At 43.1% G+C, this 14,974-nt stretch overlaps 1 pseudogene; it reads left to right on the plus strand.

The window, feature by feature from the left end:
* The first annotated feature begins 1,061 nt into the window (after positions 1-1,061).
* Positions 1,062-12,977, plus strand: LOC115129859 (kynureninase-like; annotated as a pseudogene).
* Positions 12,978-14,974: the final 1,997 nt, after the last annotated feature.

Raw genomic sequence — 14,974 nt, forward strand, 5'->3', positions numbered from 1 at the left:
TCTTGCTCAACCTCTCCTTCTTCAGAATTGACTACTTCCTACATGATACTTTTAAAAAATGTAATTGTCGTCCAAAATGTGCCGTTTATGGTATGGAGAAGTGAAAGAAATATGCAAAGGCTTATTATGACGCTTTGAAGGGTTTGTGTTCGACCTCCCTTTATGACTGGTGACTTAACGGAAGACTGGTTATTTGCTATGACACTGTTAAGCCAAGGATCAACTCCTGCTGTCTGCAGCATTGAAGGGGATGATTTGTTTGAGGCGGTCTACCATTGGGATGCATGCAGTGGTGTAGCGCAAGGCCATGAGGCAGAGAGAAACCTTTGCAGTTTTAGAGCTAATCTCATGCCGTTCTGCACATTTTGACATGGCGCTGTGAGGTCGCCGAGGCAAAGAGCTCCTGTGCATTTTGTAAATATTTAATATTTTGTGTTCATTTTTTGTTTAAATCTTTTTATTCGTATTTTGCTTCTGAATAGCTAAATCAGTATAGATTAAGTCTGGGTTACATCTATATGTTTCCTGCCCGTGAATTTGAAAATCAGCTCTTTCAACATAGCTACTGTATGTTGTAAATTTTCTCCTCTGGTACTGTATGTCAGTGGTAATCTTAAAGATGGATAAGGGCTAGGGAAATGTGGTGAAGATTGGAGTTGAGATATTATTCAATATAGTAACGTTGTCTTTTCTTCATGGTGCTGAAACTCCTCTCTCTAAATTGATAATGCAGCTAGCTCCCTGTAGGCTCAGTGCTGATTCCTTCTATTCATTAACTAATTAGGACTGGCAGAGGAAATGTCCACTGTGAATGAAGATGGGAAATAGGTAACACTCAACTCCTATAGACTGACAAGTTAAATAGGCACCATCAGGAGACTTCCAACAGCTTTCCATGGAATACCATGGTACACTAATAAGTAGGAATATTAAGCATTGTGTTGTCTATTGTAAACTTGCAAGAAAGGTGGATCACTTTATTGACTCCATTCTCTATCCGCTCGCGCACGTTAGTCTACGTTATGTGAGCTAACTTCTAGCTAGCCAGTCGCCCCGTTGCGATGGACCGTTTTCTGATCAAGAGAAGAGTGCGGGTAGAAAATGAAAGTCCAGACCCTGTCTCCGAGGGGCCCAATGAAGAAGAAGAAGAAGAAGAAAGAGAGAGAGAGAGCGAGAGCAGTTCGTCGCTGCTGGCCACCGCTCCCTCTGATTTAAACCAGTCACCTGTTGAAGAACCAAGGCGCCCTCTTCTTCGGCGTTATCCAGCCACACAAGTTGGACAGCAGGATCGCTACTTCAATCGTAGATGGTACGAGGATTACACATGGCTGGAATATTCTATTTCAAAGGACCGTGCTTTCGGCTTTGCATGCCGCCACTTTCAACGTCCAGGAAACCATGGTGGAGAGAAGGCGGCATTTACCCACGATGGCTACCAGAAGAACTGGACGAAGGGGACAAGTTCGTTCCTGACACACGATGCTAGTGTGGAGCATAAATATGCAATGACAGCGTGGAATGAGTGGACTATTCAGAAAGAGTCTGGCTCAACAATATGCAACGCTCTAAGTGATGGACATTCGAAACTAGCCCGAGAGAACAGAGAGTATTTTACATGGCTGTCAACCAGGGAAACTTCCTTGAACTTTTACAGGTCATAGGCAAATTCGACAAAAACAGTTTCACATAAAATCTCAGATAGTACTAGAAATGCTAAGTACACACATCATGATATACAGAATGAAATACTGGGTTAAACCCTCGACTGCCTTGTCCATACACGCAGACAGAACCAAGGCCCTGGATGTCCAGAAGATTACGACTCGTTTGCACTGAACCACAACAACAGCCGCATCGTCCTTCTACAAAACAACACTTGGTGAGTAACTGAAAGTCATTTTATTTATTTATTGACAGAGTGCGCCTGTCCGGTGGTGCGAACATGATTCAATCGCGCTGATCTGGATGGAACAAGAAGACTCCAGTCGGCCTATAAGGATTTTTGCAATAGAAATATAATCACTAAGATTGTGATGACAGGCATAGGGTAAATGCACTTCTCGTTGTGGCTGCACTTAGGATATTATTAATTTAATTTCAGACGTTGTGATAGCCATTTCATTATTATTAAACATTATTACTGACATGCTGACTCGTGGTCTGTCAACCAATTAGATACAAGCAACGGTGTTCTTCCCGCCTCAATGACCTCCGGTCACCACGTACCTCTGCCCAATCGAAAGTAGGAACAACATTATAGGCTGTAATGAAAAATAACACGACAGTCTATAAAGGAAGTAGATCTACATAGTGCTTCTTCTTCACCCATATTGTTTACAGTATCGATAATAAAGCTAGAAAATGACATGTAGTACCCTAGACTGGAATTAATGAAGTCAACCTCACCTCAAAGTTGCAGAACTCCCTCCTTGTAAGTAAGTGGTGGACTTGTTAACCGAAAGGTTGCAAGTTCAAACCCCCGAGCTGACAAGGTACAAATCTGTCGTTCTGCCCCAGAACAGGCAGTTAACCCACTGTTCCTAGACCATCATTGAAAATAAGAATTTGTTCTTAACTGACTTGCCTAGTTAAATAAAGGTTTAAAAAAAAATATGTGGACAGTATGTACAGTATGGCCCAGCGTCGTCTGGGTTTGGCCGGGTTAGGTCGTTTTGTAAATAATAATTTGTTCGATATCACGCTGAAATCAATAGAACTGAGGGCAAACGTTGGGAGTAGCGCTAAACTAACACGACTCAAAGGCCACATGGAAACTTAACTGCAAGGGCCGAGGCATTTGTGGAGCGATGGGTAACGATGCTTCGAGGGTGACTGTTGTCGATGTGTTCCTGGTTCGAGCCCAGGTAGGGGCGAGGAGAGGGACTGAAGCTATACTGTTACACTGGCAATACTAAAGTGCCTATAAGAACATCCAATAGTCAAAGGTATATGAAATACAAATGGTATAGAGAGAAATAGTCCTATAATTCCTATAATAACTACAACCTAAAATGTCTTACCTGGGAATATTGAAGACTCATGTTAAAAGGAACCACCATCATATGTTCTCATGTTCTGAGCAAGGAACTTAAAACGGTAGCTTTTTTTACATGGCACATATTGGACTTTTACTTTCTTCTCCAACACTTTGTTTTTGCATTATTTAAACCAAATTGAACCTGTTTCATTATTTATTTGAGGCTAAATTGATTTTATTGATGTTTTATATTAAGTTAAAATAAGTGTTCATTCAGTATAGTTGTAATTGTCCTTACAAATAAATGTAAAAATTAAATGTCCGATTAATAGTTTTCGGCTTTTTTTGGTCCTCCAATAATCGGTATCGGCGTTGAAAAATCATAATCGGTCGACCTCTAGTCAGTACGAGTAGTTATTGAGTGTAAGGGGACAATTACTTTTTCACACAGGGGAATTGGGTGTTGCATAACTTTGTTAATTAAAGAAAATGTGTATATTTGTATTTATTTGTAAACTCATGTTCATCTTATATTAGTTTTTAGTTGAAGATCTGATAACATTTAGTATAGAAAATGGCAAAAATAGAGAAAATCTAAAAGTGGGGCAAATCATTTTTCATGGCACTATGTGTAGATAGTACATTATAGGTTTTCAATATATCACAAACTGTTTCTGCATATTGGTTATTGATTTGGACACTTTAAAACTGTCTTGACATTGGGCTATTTATCAATGTCTTGTCATCAAGAAGCAGCGACAGCGTAATTTTCAACGTATGTTTTCGGTATATACACACCGTTCAAAAGTTTGGGGTCATTAGCCATGTCCTTGTTTTTGAAAGAAAAAATCTGCCATTTCCAGCTACAATAGTCATTTACAACTTTAACAATGTCTACACTGTTCTTGATCAATTTGATGTTATTTTAATGGACAAAAATTTTTGCTTTTCTTTAAAAAAACACAAAATGTCTAAGTGACCCCAAACTTTTGAACAGTATTGTAAATGGAAATTTCAATATGAATTCTCAATGCTATTGCACTTAATCAGGTAAAAACTGCTGAATGAGTCCGAAAATGTGCTGGGATTTATTTATTTCGATGATACGGTATACCAGAAATCACCAAAATGGTTTTGCCCTGCCTATACATGTAGGTCTAAGATCCTACATACAGTGAGGAAACGGCCTGCCTGGTCAGGTATAATGTGGTCGGAAAATATTGCAGCCGGAAGAGAGATGCCTACAAAATTTGGGTTGAGCTGAATAAAGGAGATGACGAAGCACTTTCATTTAGCTAAGTGTTTGAAAGTTGAATCATTTTAATTACATATTCTTCAACTGTGTAACAAAGTCTCTTTCTGGGGCCAAGAAGTATGCCGTGATTTGAACAATGCAGGGAAGCTTCTTAGTGAAAATGTGTGGATCGATTGTGATAATGCACTGTTAATGTTACCCTAGCTGACCTTACGCTTGTGGATGGCACCAAGGAATGCATTTACTTTGTGGGGAACTCACTTGGCCTCCAGCCCAAAATGGCCAAGAAGTACATCGACGAGGAGTTGGATAAATAGGCTAAAATGTAAGTTGTTTCCCCCAATGTCTGCTTTATGACACGGAATCAGCTCAGCCCCCCCCGAACCTCTTTCTCTTTTAATGTAATTGTCCTAGCTTTTATCTGTGAAATGTGTATCCTATCCTTGTAGCTGTGAGCATTGTCGTGATGTTCCTCTGTGTTCTGTCTTGCAGGGGGGTTCACGGCCATGTGCAAGGCTCTCGACCTTGGGCCTGGGCGGAGAACAATATAGAGGGACTCATGGCTAATGTGGTTGGTAAGTTCATACAATAACACATGTCCAATGCATTATCAAATACAATGCATTACCATTCGACATTCTATGTTCGTTGTATGATCATGACAGTTAACATGAGCTAGGGCTGAGATGGGGCTATTTAACGATGCAGGTCGGCACCTTTACAGGCTTTTTGCACTGATGTGCGACCAAAGGGATCCAACACGCGGTCGTCATGGTTCCCTTTTTCACACAGCACCGTTAAAAGCCTGTAATCTCCAGCTCTCACGACATTCATGGTTAAATTGTCAGGTAATTCTGATAGCTAACTATCGTTCTGTCTGGCTGTTGATGATTCATGACAGAGACCTCCGATCTGTGACTGGTTTTAAAGGGTAATTGCACCCTGGCATTGTGCCATATTTTGCAGTGAGCAAAGTACAGCCAAACCAAACAACCGAAGGCCGTTATGCTCCTCGGATGTCTTTTTTGTGTGGAAAATGTAGGTTTTATGATTGCTTAAATGCTATCAGGTAAAAATGTGTTTTGTAAACTTATGTCAGAGCAATGGGAATTAAATCACACCTGTGTGTTTGCTTACGAACAGGGGCTAAAGCTGAGGAGGTTGCCTTGATGAACGGGTTAACGGTTAATCTGCATATTCTGCTGGTAAGATAATGTCAAACTTTTATACAAATCTCCAACGTAAACACGCATTATATACCGAGACTTTACATAAACAACATGTTATATATTTGCTTTGCAGCTGTCTTTTTACAAACCTACAGCAAAACGTCACAAAATCCTTCTTGAGGACAAGGCGTTCCCCTCAGACCATGTGAGTAATTCCAACGACACATAACTTGTTTTCAACCGACAGGATGTTGGTGTAATGACTGCAGGTCATTTTGTGTTCAAAAGTCATTTGCGTTCTTCAACTGCGTTTCAACCATAATTCATGTTTTTGCCCTAAAAAGACATATCTGACAGTTGTATAATACGTGAGTGTGCAGGGCCTACTCTTCATCATTTATCGTGTTGTAATAGAATAGTCCACTGTTGTTATTCCCACCACATTGTATCTGTTATCTCTGTGTTGGTGGAGGAGAGTGGGGGTAAATTGGCCCACTTTTTTAAAATATTTTTTTTACCATGTTCATGTGTGATTTCTTCAGTATGCTGTGGAATCTCAGATCCAGTTGAAAGGAAATGACCCTAAGCAGAGCATGCTGCTGATGAAGCCCAGACCGGTAAAAGTAGTCTTCATTTTTTTCTCTCTATAATCCCTTTTGGGGCAATAGGACTTAAATAATAACTTTTTTTTATTTGCACCTTTCAAGGTACCTAAGGACATTGAAGTAGAAAGAGTCAAATTGAGTGTTGAGGGAGAGTTTATGAACGGTTATTAAAAGTGACATTTCTATACCCTGACCAACTGCCGTGTTTTCTACATTTCTATACCCTGACCAACTGCCGTGTTTTCTACATTTCTATACCCTGACCAACTGCCGTGTTTTCTACATTTCTATACCCTGACCAACTGCCGTGTTTTCTACATTTCTATACCCTGACCAACTGTTTTCTACCTGTCAGGGCGAGGAGGTGCTGAGAACAGAGGACATTCTGGACACGATAGAAAAGGAGGGAGACTCCATTTGCGGTGGTTCTGTTCAGTGGAGTGCAGTACTACACCGGACAGCTCTTTGATATGGCCACCATCACCAACGCTGGGCAGAACAAGGTAAAAGGACGACTTTAGAACCCACTCCTCAGTGTCTTTTCTCACCTGCACTGAGACCCTAACATTTGTGTTTTTAAAGGGGTGGGTCTTTTTGGGAAATGGTATTTCAACTTTTGAATTCATTCTTGATTGTCTTTTAACTACTTCTAAACCCTTTACAAATCCCCGTAGAGCAGGGTTCCACAACGCCCCCCTCACCCCCCGCTGTTATACAAACGTATGTGGACACCCCTTCAAATGAGTGGATTAGGCTATTTCAGCCACACCTGTTGCTGACATGTATAAAATTGAGCACACGGCCATGCAATCTCCATAGACAAACATTGGCAGTAGAATGGCCTTACTGAAGTGCTCAATGACTATCATCGTGGCACCGTCATATTTTCTTTACCTCTTTTTCTCACCAATTTCGAAATATCCAATTGGTAGTTAGTCTTCTCCCATTGCTGCAACTCCCGTATGGAGTCGGGAGAGGCGAAGGTCGAGAGCCATGCCTCCTCTGAAACACAACCCCGCCAAGGCGTACTGCTTCTTAAGACTGCTCTCTTAACATGGAAGCCAGCCGCACCATTGTGTCGGAGGAAATACCATACACCTGGCGACCGTGTCAGCGTGCATGCGCCCGTCCCGACACAGGAGTCTCCTTTTAACCATTGGACAACCCAGTCAGCCAAACCCTCCCCTAACCCGGACGAAGCTGGGCCAATTGTGCGCCGTCTCCTGGGTCTCCCTGTCGCTACACTGCCTTGTATCGAACCCGCATCTGTAGTGATGTCGCTAGCACTGCGATGCAGTACCTTAGACCGATGCGCCATTCGAGAGGCCTAGTTTGTTAAATTACTGCCCTGCTAGAGCTGCCCCATTCAATTGTAAGGGCTGTTATTGTGAAGTGGAAATGTCTACGAGCAACAACGGCTCAGCCGCAAAGTGGTAGGCCACACAAGCTCACAGAACGGGACCGACGAGTGCTGAAGTGCGTAAAAATCATCTGTCCTTGGTTGCAACACTCACTACCAAGTTCCAAACTGCCTCGTCAGCACAATAACTGTTTGTCAGGAGCTTCATGAAATGGGTTTCCATGGCCAAGTAGCAGCACACAAGCCTAAGGTCCCCATTCGCAATGCCAAGCGTCGGCTGGAGTGGTATAAAGCTTGCTGCCGTTGGACTGCGTGAGAACGCGTTCTCTGGAGTGATGAATTACGCTTCACCATCTGGCAGTCCGACGGACGAATCTGGGTTTGACAGATGCCAGGAGAACACTACCCGCCCCAATTCTTTTAATGTTTTTGTCAAATATTATCTCTATTTGGGCTTCTTGCGGTCAATTTGTAATTATTTGTAATTATTTTCCGCTCAAGAAAAAATTGGCCCGCGGCTGAATCTATTTTATGGTCCCATGCCTTCTTAGAGGGTACTCCAACATGATCTGGATGGTGTTTTATGAAGGTTCAATTTAGACGGTCAAGAGAGTAACACTGCTCTCTGGCGTCAACTGTGATACTGTCACTACATTGCGACAGAGAAGTGAAGTCTTTGTTTATAATCAGTGGTTAAATTGGGCTGGAGTCTCTCCCACCTACCTCCCTTCTAGATTCTATTTTTAATCCCTCATATCAAAGGAGGCATAAGCTTTGTCTATACGTTATTAAACTCGCACAATCTGGACTTCCTGAACTCTTTTAAAGAACCAATGGGAAGAGGATTTAGGTGAACAACTTTCAGACAAAACTTGGCAGAGTTTGCCTCAAGAGAATACATTCTTCATCTATATGTCTAAGATCTGCTGTAATTCAATTTAAAACAGTTCATCGGCTGCATTGGCCAAAGGCAAAATCATCCAAGATTAGACCAGAAATAGATCCCACTTGTGACCGATGTAAGCAGGCTCCTGATACTTTATTACACGTTTTGGGCAGGCCCGAAATGGACATTTCTGGATATCAATTTTTGAGACGTTTTCTAAGATACTGGAGAGACCTATAGAACCTTCTTCTTTTTTGCATTATTCAGAGTGGCACCACAGGAGGCCCCACAGGAGGCCCATCTAAACAGTTATATGGAGTGGCACCACAGGAGGCCCCTCGAAACAGTTCTATGGAGTGGTACCACAGGAGGCCCCTCTAAACAGTTCTATTACTTTTCTTCTAGCTAGACGTCATCTACTATTTAAGTGGAAGGATGGGTTTCTTTCTACTTTTAAACATTGGATAAAGGAAGTTATGCAACATCTCAAGCTAGAGAAAATATGCTACTCCGTTAGGGGATCTGGAATTACATTTTCGAAAATCTCGCAACCTTTCCTATCTTTTGCAGAAGACATGGACCAGCTAATTTCACCCAGTTAACTCTATAAACCAACCCAAATTAGAATTTGTATAATTATTTAATACTTTTTTCTTAGCTCTTTGTATTTTTTTTTGAACGATTTGATTATATTACTCATTGTATATCATGTCTGCTTTAATAAGTCTGGTTTTGGGGTGGGGCTCTGTTAGAGCATGTGGTGGGTTTGATTTGGTGTGTGTTCTGCCCTCTACTTGTTCTGCCTGTTATCTGTAGAATCATAAAAAATGCCAAGTGAAAAAAAACTGGTCTGGAGCTACCAGGAACCGGGTTCCTGCACATTGGGTCAAAAGGAGAAACAGGCGGAGCCGAACTCAATTTTAAGGTTTTGAAGAATTAAATAGGAGAAACCAAGGATAGGGTTAGGATTGAACGTGTCGTTGAGGTTAGGGTTATGCAAAGTTGGGTTTAGGGTTGTGGTTGAGGCTAGGGTTGAACTGGGATGTGGACATGAAGCTAGGGTTAGGGTTGAACTGGGATGTGGACATGAAGCTAGGGTTAGGGTTGAACTGGGATGTGGACATGAAGCTAGGGTTAGGGTTGAACTGGGATGTGGACATGAAGCTAGGGTTAGGGTTGAACCTGGATGTGGACATGAAGCTAGGGTTAGGGTTGAATCAGGATATGGGCATGAAGCTAGGGTTAGGGTTGAATCAGGATGTGGACATGAAGCTAGGGTTAGGGTTGAATCAGGATGTGGACATGAAGCTAGGGTTAGGGTTGAACCAGGATGTGGACATGAAGCTAGGGTTAGTGTTGAACCAGGATGTGGACATGAAGCTAGGGTTAGTGTTGAACCAGGATGTGGACATGAAGCCAGGGTTAGGGTTGATCCAAGATGTGGATAGGAAGCTGTGGTTGTGGTTGAGGTTAGGGTTGAACAGGGATTTGGACATGAAGCTAGGCTTTGAATTGTGGATGAGGGTTAGAGTTGAACCAGGATGTGAACATGAAGCTAGGATTAGGTTTAGAGGGGCTCCTCTGAATTCCTAATTCAACCTCTATTTATAGTGGATAATGGCCATTGTATCCATTGTGTATAGTCATGCTTCTATTCTATAATGTTGTTATTAACATTGGCTTTTAAGGTAATGAAGCATGTTATTTAAAACAAAAAAGCATTTTGTCTGACAACAGCTGCTCCAACAGCGTCCTCTGTTGTCAGGGATGTGTAACAATTTGACATGATTGGCTCGCAGGATTTGTCTGCATTCACCTCATGCAAGTGTTGACAAGGAAATATAAATGATGACACTCAGATGTCAAACCAACTCTCTCTCTCTCACACACACACACACACACACACACACACACACACACACACACACACACACACACACACACACACACACAGGGGGAAGCCTTCCCTCTCTGTCACATTTAGCAGGGCAATCAAAACAGCCAGACTTAGAGTCCTAATGATCCACACAATAATACCCCCACTAGGAGTACATTAATCATTTATGAAGTTTATCTTAAAAAGACACGCACACGCAAACAAACAGACACGCCGATGAACTGCCTCTGATGCGTCCTGACTGCACAGCTCCGGCCTGCTGCCCTTAGCATCTGGCATGACAGTGCGTTTTTGCTCTTCCCACAGGGCTGCAACGTTGGATTCGACTGTGCACACGCAGTGGGCAATGCAGAGCTGAAGCTGCATGACTGGGGAGTGGACTTTGCCTGCTGGTGCTCCTACAAGGTCAGCATTGGGGTTTGTGTGGAGAAATCAAGGGCAAAATGAACTGCTGGCAGTGGCTTCACTCTGTTTCCTGTCCAACACCTGCTGACACAGGAAGACCACACAATATGTGGGGTAGAAATGGACTTGTTCTAGCTTAATATTGCCAACAAGGATTGTCTTGCAGTTGTTATCGATGCCCATTTCAAATATTGTAGATTATCCTTGGTCTTGAATACTGTAGATAAGAGTTCATTTTTGTATTCACGTGTAGTATGTGAATTCTGGAGCTGGTGGACTGGCTGGAGCTTTTATTCATGAGAAGAATGCACGTACAGTCAAGCCTGCGTGAGTATGACGGTGCAGTACAGCTCAGATTTGTGTTCATATTACGTGTGGACTCTTGTTATGTTTTAACTACTTGTTACTTTCTCTCTCAGGCTCACGGGATGGTGGGGACATGACTTGAAAACAAGGTTCCGTGTGGATAATGGTATCAACATATTTGTGATTATGTTCTCATTTTGTTCCCTAGACTGGGACACATTGCAGAATGCTGCTTCGAGTTGGCGCTGTCGGTCTCTAAGTAGAGATACCCATGTAGCTTGATTTACACTGACATCTCCTGGTCATATTGGGGTATTACAGAAAATGGGTTCTACTGTGTTCATTTCACCCTTTCTATGGTAAGACAAAAACGTAGGATGTTCGTGATGAATTCATGTGGCTCATTCATCACGAACATCCTACGTTTTTGTCTTACCATAGAAATGGATCTACTACCTGGTATAAGTGGCTTTCGGCTATCAAACCAACCCATCCTGCTGGTGTGTCCACTGCAAGCTAGTTTAGAGGTGACTGGACCCAATTTGGGTTTTTCATATTGATTTCATACAGCAAATATTAGAACAAGTTCGTATTCATCTCTCAAATCATGGAATTTCACAAGTGACCTGTAAAAGGTTGTAACTGTTGTTATAACCAGGGTTGGGGTCAATTCCAGTTCTATTCCAGTCAATCCAGGAAGTACACTGAAATGTAAATTCTCTTCAATGCTTTTCAATTAGGAGAATTTGGAATTGGAATTTTGTTTACTTACTTACTGATTGTAAATGGGATTGACTCCAGCCCTGGCAATAACTGTTAAGTTGTCAATCTTTGCCATTACGTCCAGGTCTTTGCTATGACCAGTATGGCAGCTCTGAGGAAGAAGTCCAGACTTCTGACAGGTTACTTGGAGTGTCTGATCCAGCACTACTACAACAAGGATGAGTCCCAGCCTCACAAGCCCCACGTCCATATCATCACTCCCTCCCACCCTGAGGAACGAGGATGCCAACTCTCCCTCTCTTTCTCGGTCCCCATCGCAGCCGTGTTCCAGGAGCTGGAGAAGAGGGGCGTCGCTGTGAGTGGCTTCATGTATATACAATAGTAGCACAGTATTGGTGAGTTTCCCCAGATCCATATTAAGCCTAGCCTGGACTAAAAAAGCACTGTCTAAAATAAATACAAATTCACTTTAAAAAAAGTAATAATTAATTGACCATGCTTTTTAGTCCAGATGTGGGCTTACATTTAATTTGGGTATGAAACACAAGCCCTTATCATGTATGCTGAACAAAATATAAACGCAACATATGAAGTCTTGGTTTCATGAGCTGAAATAAAAGATCCCGGAAATTTTCCAGACGCACAGAAAGCGTATTTCTCTCAAATGTTGTGCACAAATGTATTTACGTCCTTGTTATAGTGAGCATTTCTCCTTTACCAAGATAAGCCATCCACCTGACAGGTGAGGCATGTCAAGAAGCTGATTAAACAACCACAGACCACGTGTAACCACCCCAGCCCAGGACCTCCATATCCTTCTTCTTTACCTGCAGGATCGTGAGGAGGGAGAGGGAGGGTGCTGAGGAGTATTTATGTCGGTCATAAAGCCCTTTTTTGTGGGGGGAAAAAACAAATTCTGATTGGTTGGGCCAGGCTCCCCAGGGGCTGTGCCCCTGTCCAGTCACGTGAAATCCATAGATTAGGGTATAATTTAATTGATTTCAAATGACTGATTTCCTTCTATGAACTGTAACTCGGTAAAATCTTTGAAATTGCTGCATGTTGCGTTTTATATATTTGGACAGTATATGTGTTTATGCATGAGTGTAGATGCATAGATTTGAATCTATGTTTTGTAATTGACTGTTGCTGTTTTGATCTGTTCTCTCCATGCCATCTCAGTGTGACATGAGGGAACCCAACGTTCTGCGCATCGCTCCGGTGCCGCTCTACAACTCCTTTAGTGACGTTCTCCGCTTCATCGCTGTTCTAGGATCAGCTCTGGCTGCCAGCAAAGAACTACAACAATGATAGGAAGTCTTTTTTTATTGTTACCCCACCTTTCGGAGTATTTTTGACCGTGTCAATAAAAACGAGTTGTTTTTATACTGCAATGTGCTGGAGTCATTGACAGGTCTTCTGAACTACTGTCCCAAAGAATTGCAATAGGTTTTGCTTAGGCTACCCAGTAAAACTAAATTGGTTGGAATTGTATCCCGACTCGAAATTCTGTGAGACAGGTTTGTATAGTAACAATGTCAAATAAAAGCAAATAGTCAGTTATTGTGAATCTCAATTCAAGATGAGCTTCTGCATTTTTCATTTTTTGGAAAGGGAGTCAATGCTAAAACCAAGGTCTCTTTTCCAGATGAGCTCTGTATAGCTCGCATCCACTACAAGAACATGGTGATTGCCTATGGAGCAGCAAGAGGATCTGCCCCTCCCTACCTTCAGGCTCAACCATACACATCAAAATACAAAAAACACATTAAACTACAACTCACATGAAAATTAAAATGCCAGGACAGAGAAAAGCTTGGACTTGGTTGAGCCGGAGCTGCCCTTCCGTGGGCGTGGGAGGGCCAATAAACCAGAGGTGGCAGAACAGAGTCCTCGGGTTGGGGTGTAGGGAATGAGCAGAGCCTGAAGGTAGGGAGGGGAAGTTCCTCTTGCTGCCCTGTAGGCAATACCATGGTCTTGTAGTGGATGCGAGCTTTGACTGGAAACTAGTGGAGTGTGCGGAGGAGTATGATGACATGGGAGACCTTGGGAAGGTTGAAAATCGTGCGGGCTGCAGCGTTCTGGGTAAGTTGCAGGGGTTTGATGGCACAAGCGGGGAGCCCAGCCAACAGCGAGCCTGGATTTGGACCTGCGTGTAGGGTTGTACTCTACGGATGTTGTAGAGCATGAACCTGCAGGAGTGAGCCACTGCTTTGATGTTTGCAGAGAACGACAGGGTGTCGTCTAGGCTCACGCCAAACTTCTTTGCACTCTGAGAGAGGAACACTGGAGTTGTCAACCATGATGGAGAGGTCTTGGAGCGGGCAGGCCTTCCCCGGTAGGAAGAGCAGCTCTTTCTTGTTGAGCTTGAGGTGGTGGGCCGTCATCCAAGCTGAGATATCTACCAGGCAACGCAGAGAAGCTTGACGTCACCTGGGTGTCAGAAGGGGGGGAAGGAGAAAGGTAGTTGAGTGTCATCCACATAGCAATGATAGGAGAGACCATGTGAGGATATGACGGAGCCGAGTGACTTGGTGTATAGAGAGAAGAGAGTGCCTAGAACCGAGCCCTGGGGGACAGTAGTCGTGAGAGTGTGGTGCAGACACAGATTCCACCTCACCTGATAGGAACGGCCTCCAAGAGTGCATAGCCTGAGACGCCCAGCCCTGAGAGGGTGAAGTTGAAGATCTGATGGTTCATGGTGTCGAAGGCAGTGGATAGATCTAGGGAGAATTAGAACAGAGGAGAGAAAGTCTGTGCGGAGAGCCTCCGTGACCCAGAGAAGAACAATATTGGTTGAGTGACCCGTCTTGAAGCCTGACTGGATAGGGTCAAGAAGATCGTCCTGAGGGAGATAGCGAGAGAGTTGGAAAAGAAAGAAGTGATACCAGTCAGAGGGGTCAAGTCAATCAATCAAATGTATTTATAAAGCCCTTTTTCGATCAGCAAATGTCACACAGTGCTATACAGATACTCAGCCTAAAACCCCAAACCGCAAGCAATGCAGATGTGGAAACACGGTGGCTAGGAAAAACTCCCTTGAAAGGTAGGAACCTAGGAAGAAATCCAGAGAGGAATCAGGCTCTTGAGGGATGGCCAGTCCTCTTCTGGCTGTGCCGGAAGAAGAGTACCTGGCCATTTAAGGCCAGATTGTTCTTCAAGATGTTCAAAGATGGGTGACCAGCAGGGTCAAATAATAATCAGTGGTTGTAGAGGATGCAACAGGTCAGTATCTCAGGAGTAAATGTTAGTTGGCTTTTCATAGACAAGCATTCAGAGGTCGAGACAGCAGGTGCGGTAGACCGAGAGAGTCGAACAGCAGGTCCGGGACAAGGTAACATCCGGCAAACACGTCAGGGTTCCCTAACCACAGGCAGAATAGTTGAAACTG

The sequence above is a fragment of the Oncorhynchus nerka genome, linkage group LG2, assembly GCF_034236695.1.
Source record: "Oncorhynchus nerka isolate Pitt River linkage group LG2, Oner_Uvic_2.0, whole genome shotgun sequence".
Classification (NCBI taxonomy): domain Eukaryota; kingdom Metazoa; phylum Chordata; class Actinopteri; order Salmoniformes; family Salmonidae; genus Oncorhynchus; species Oncorhynchus nerka.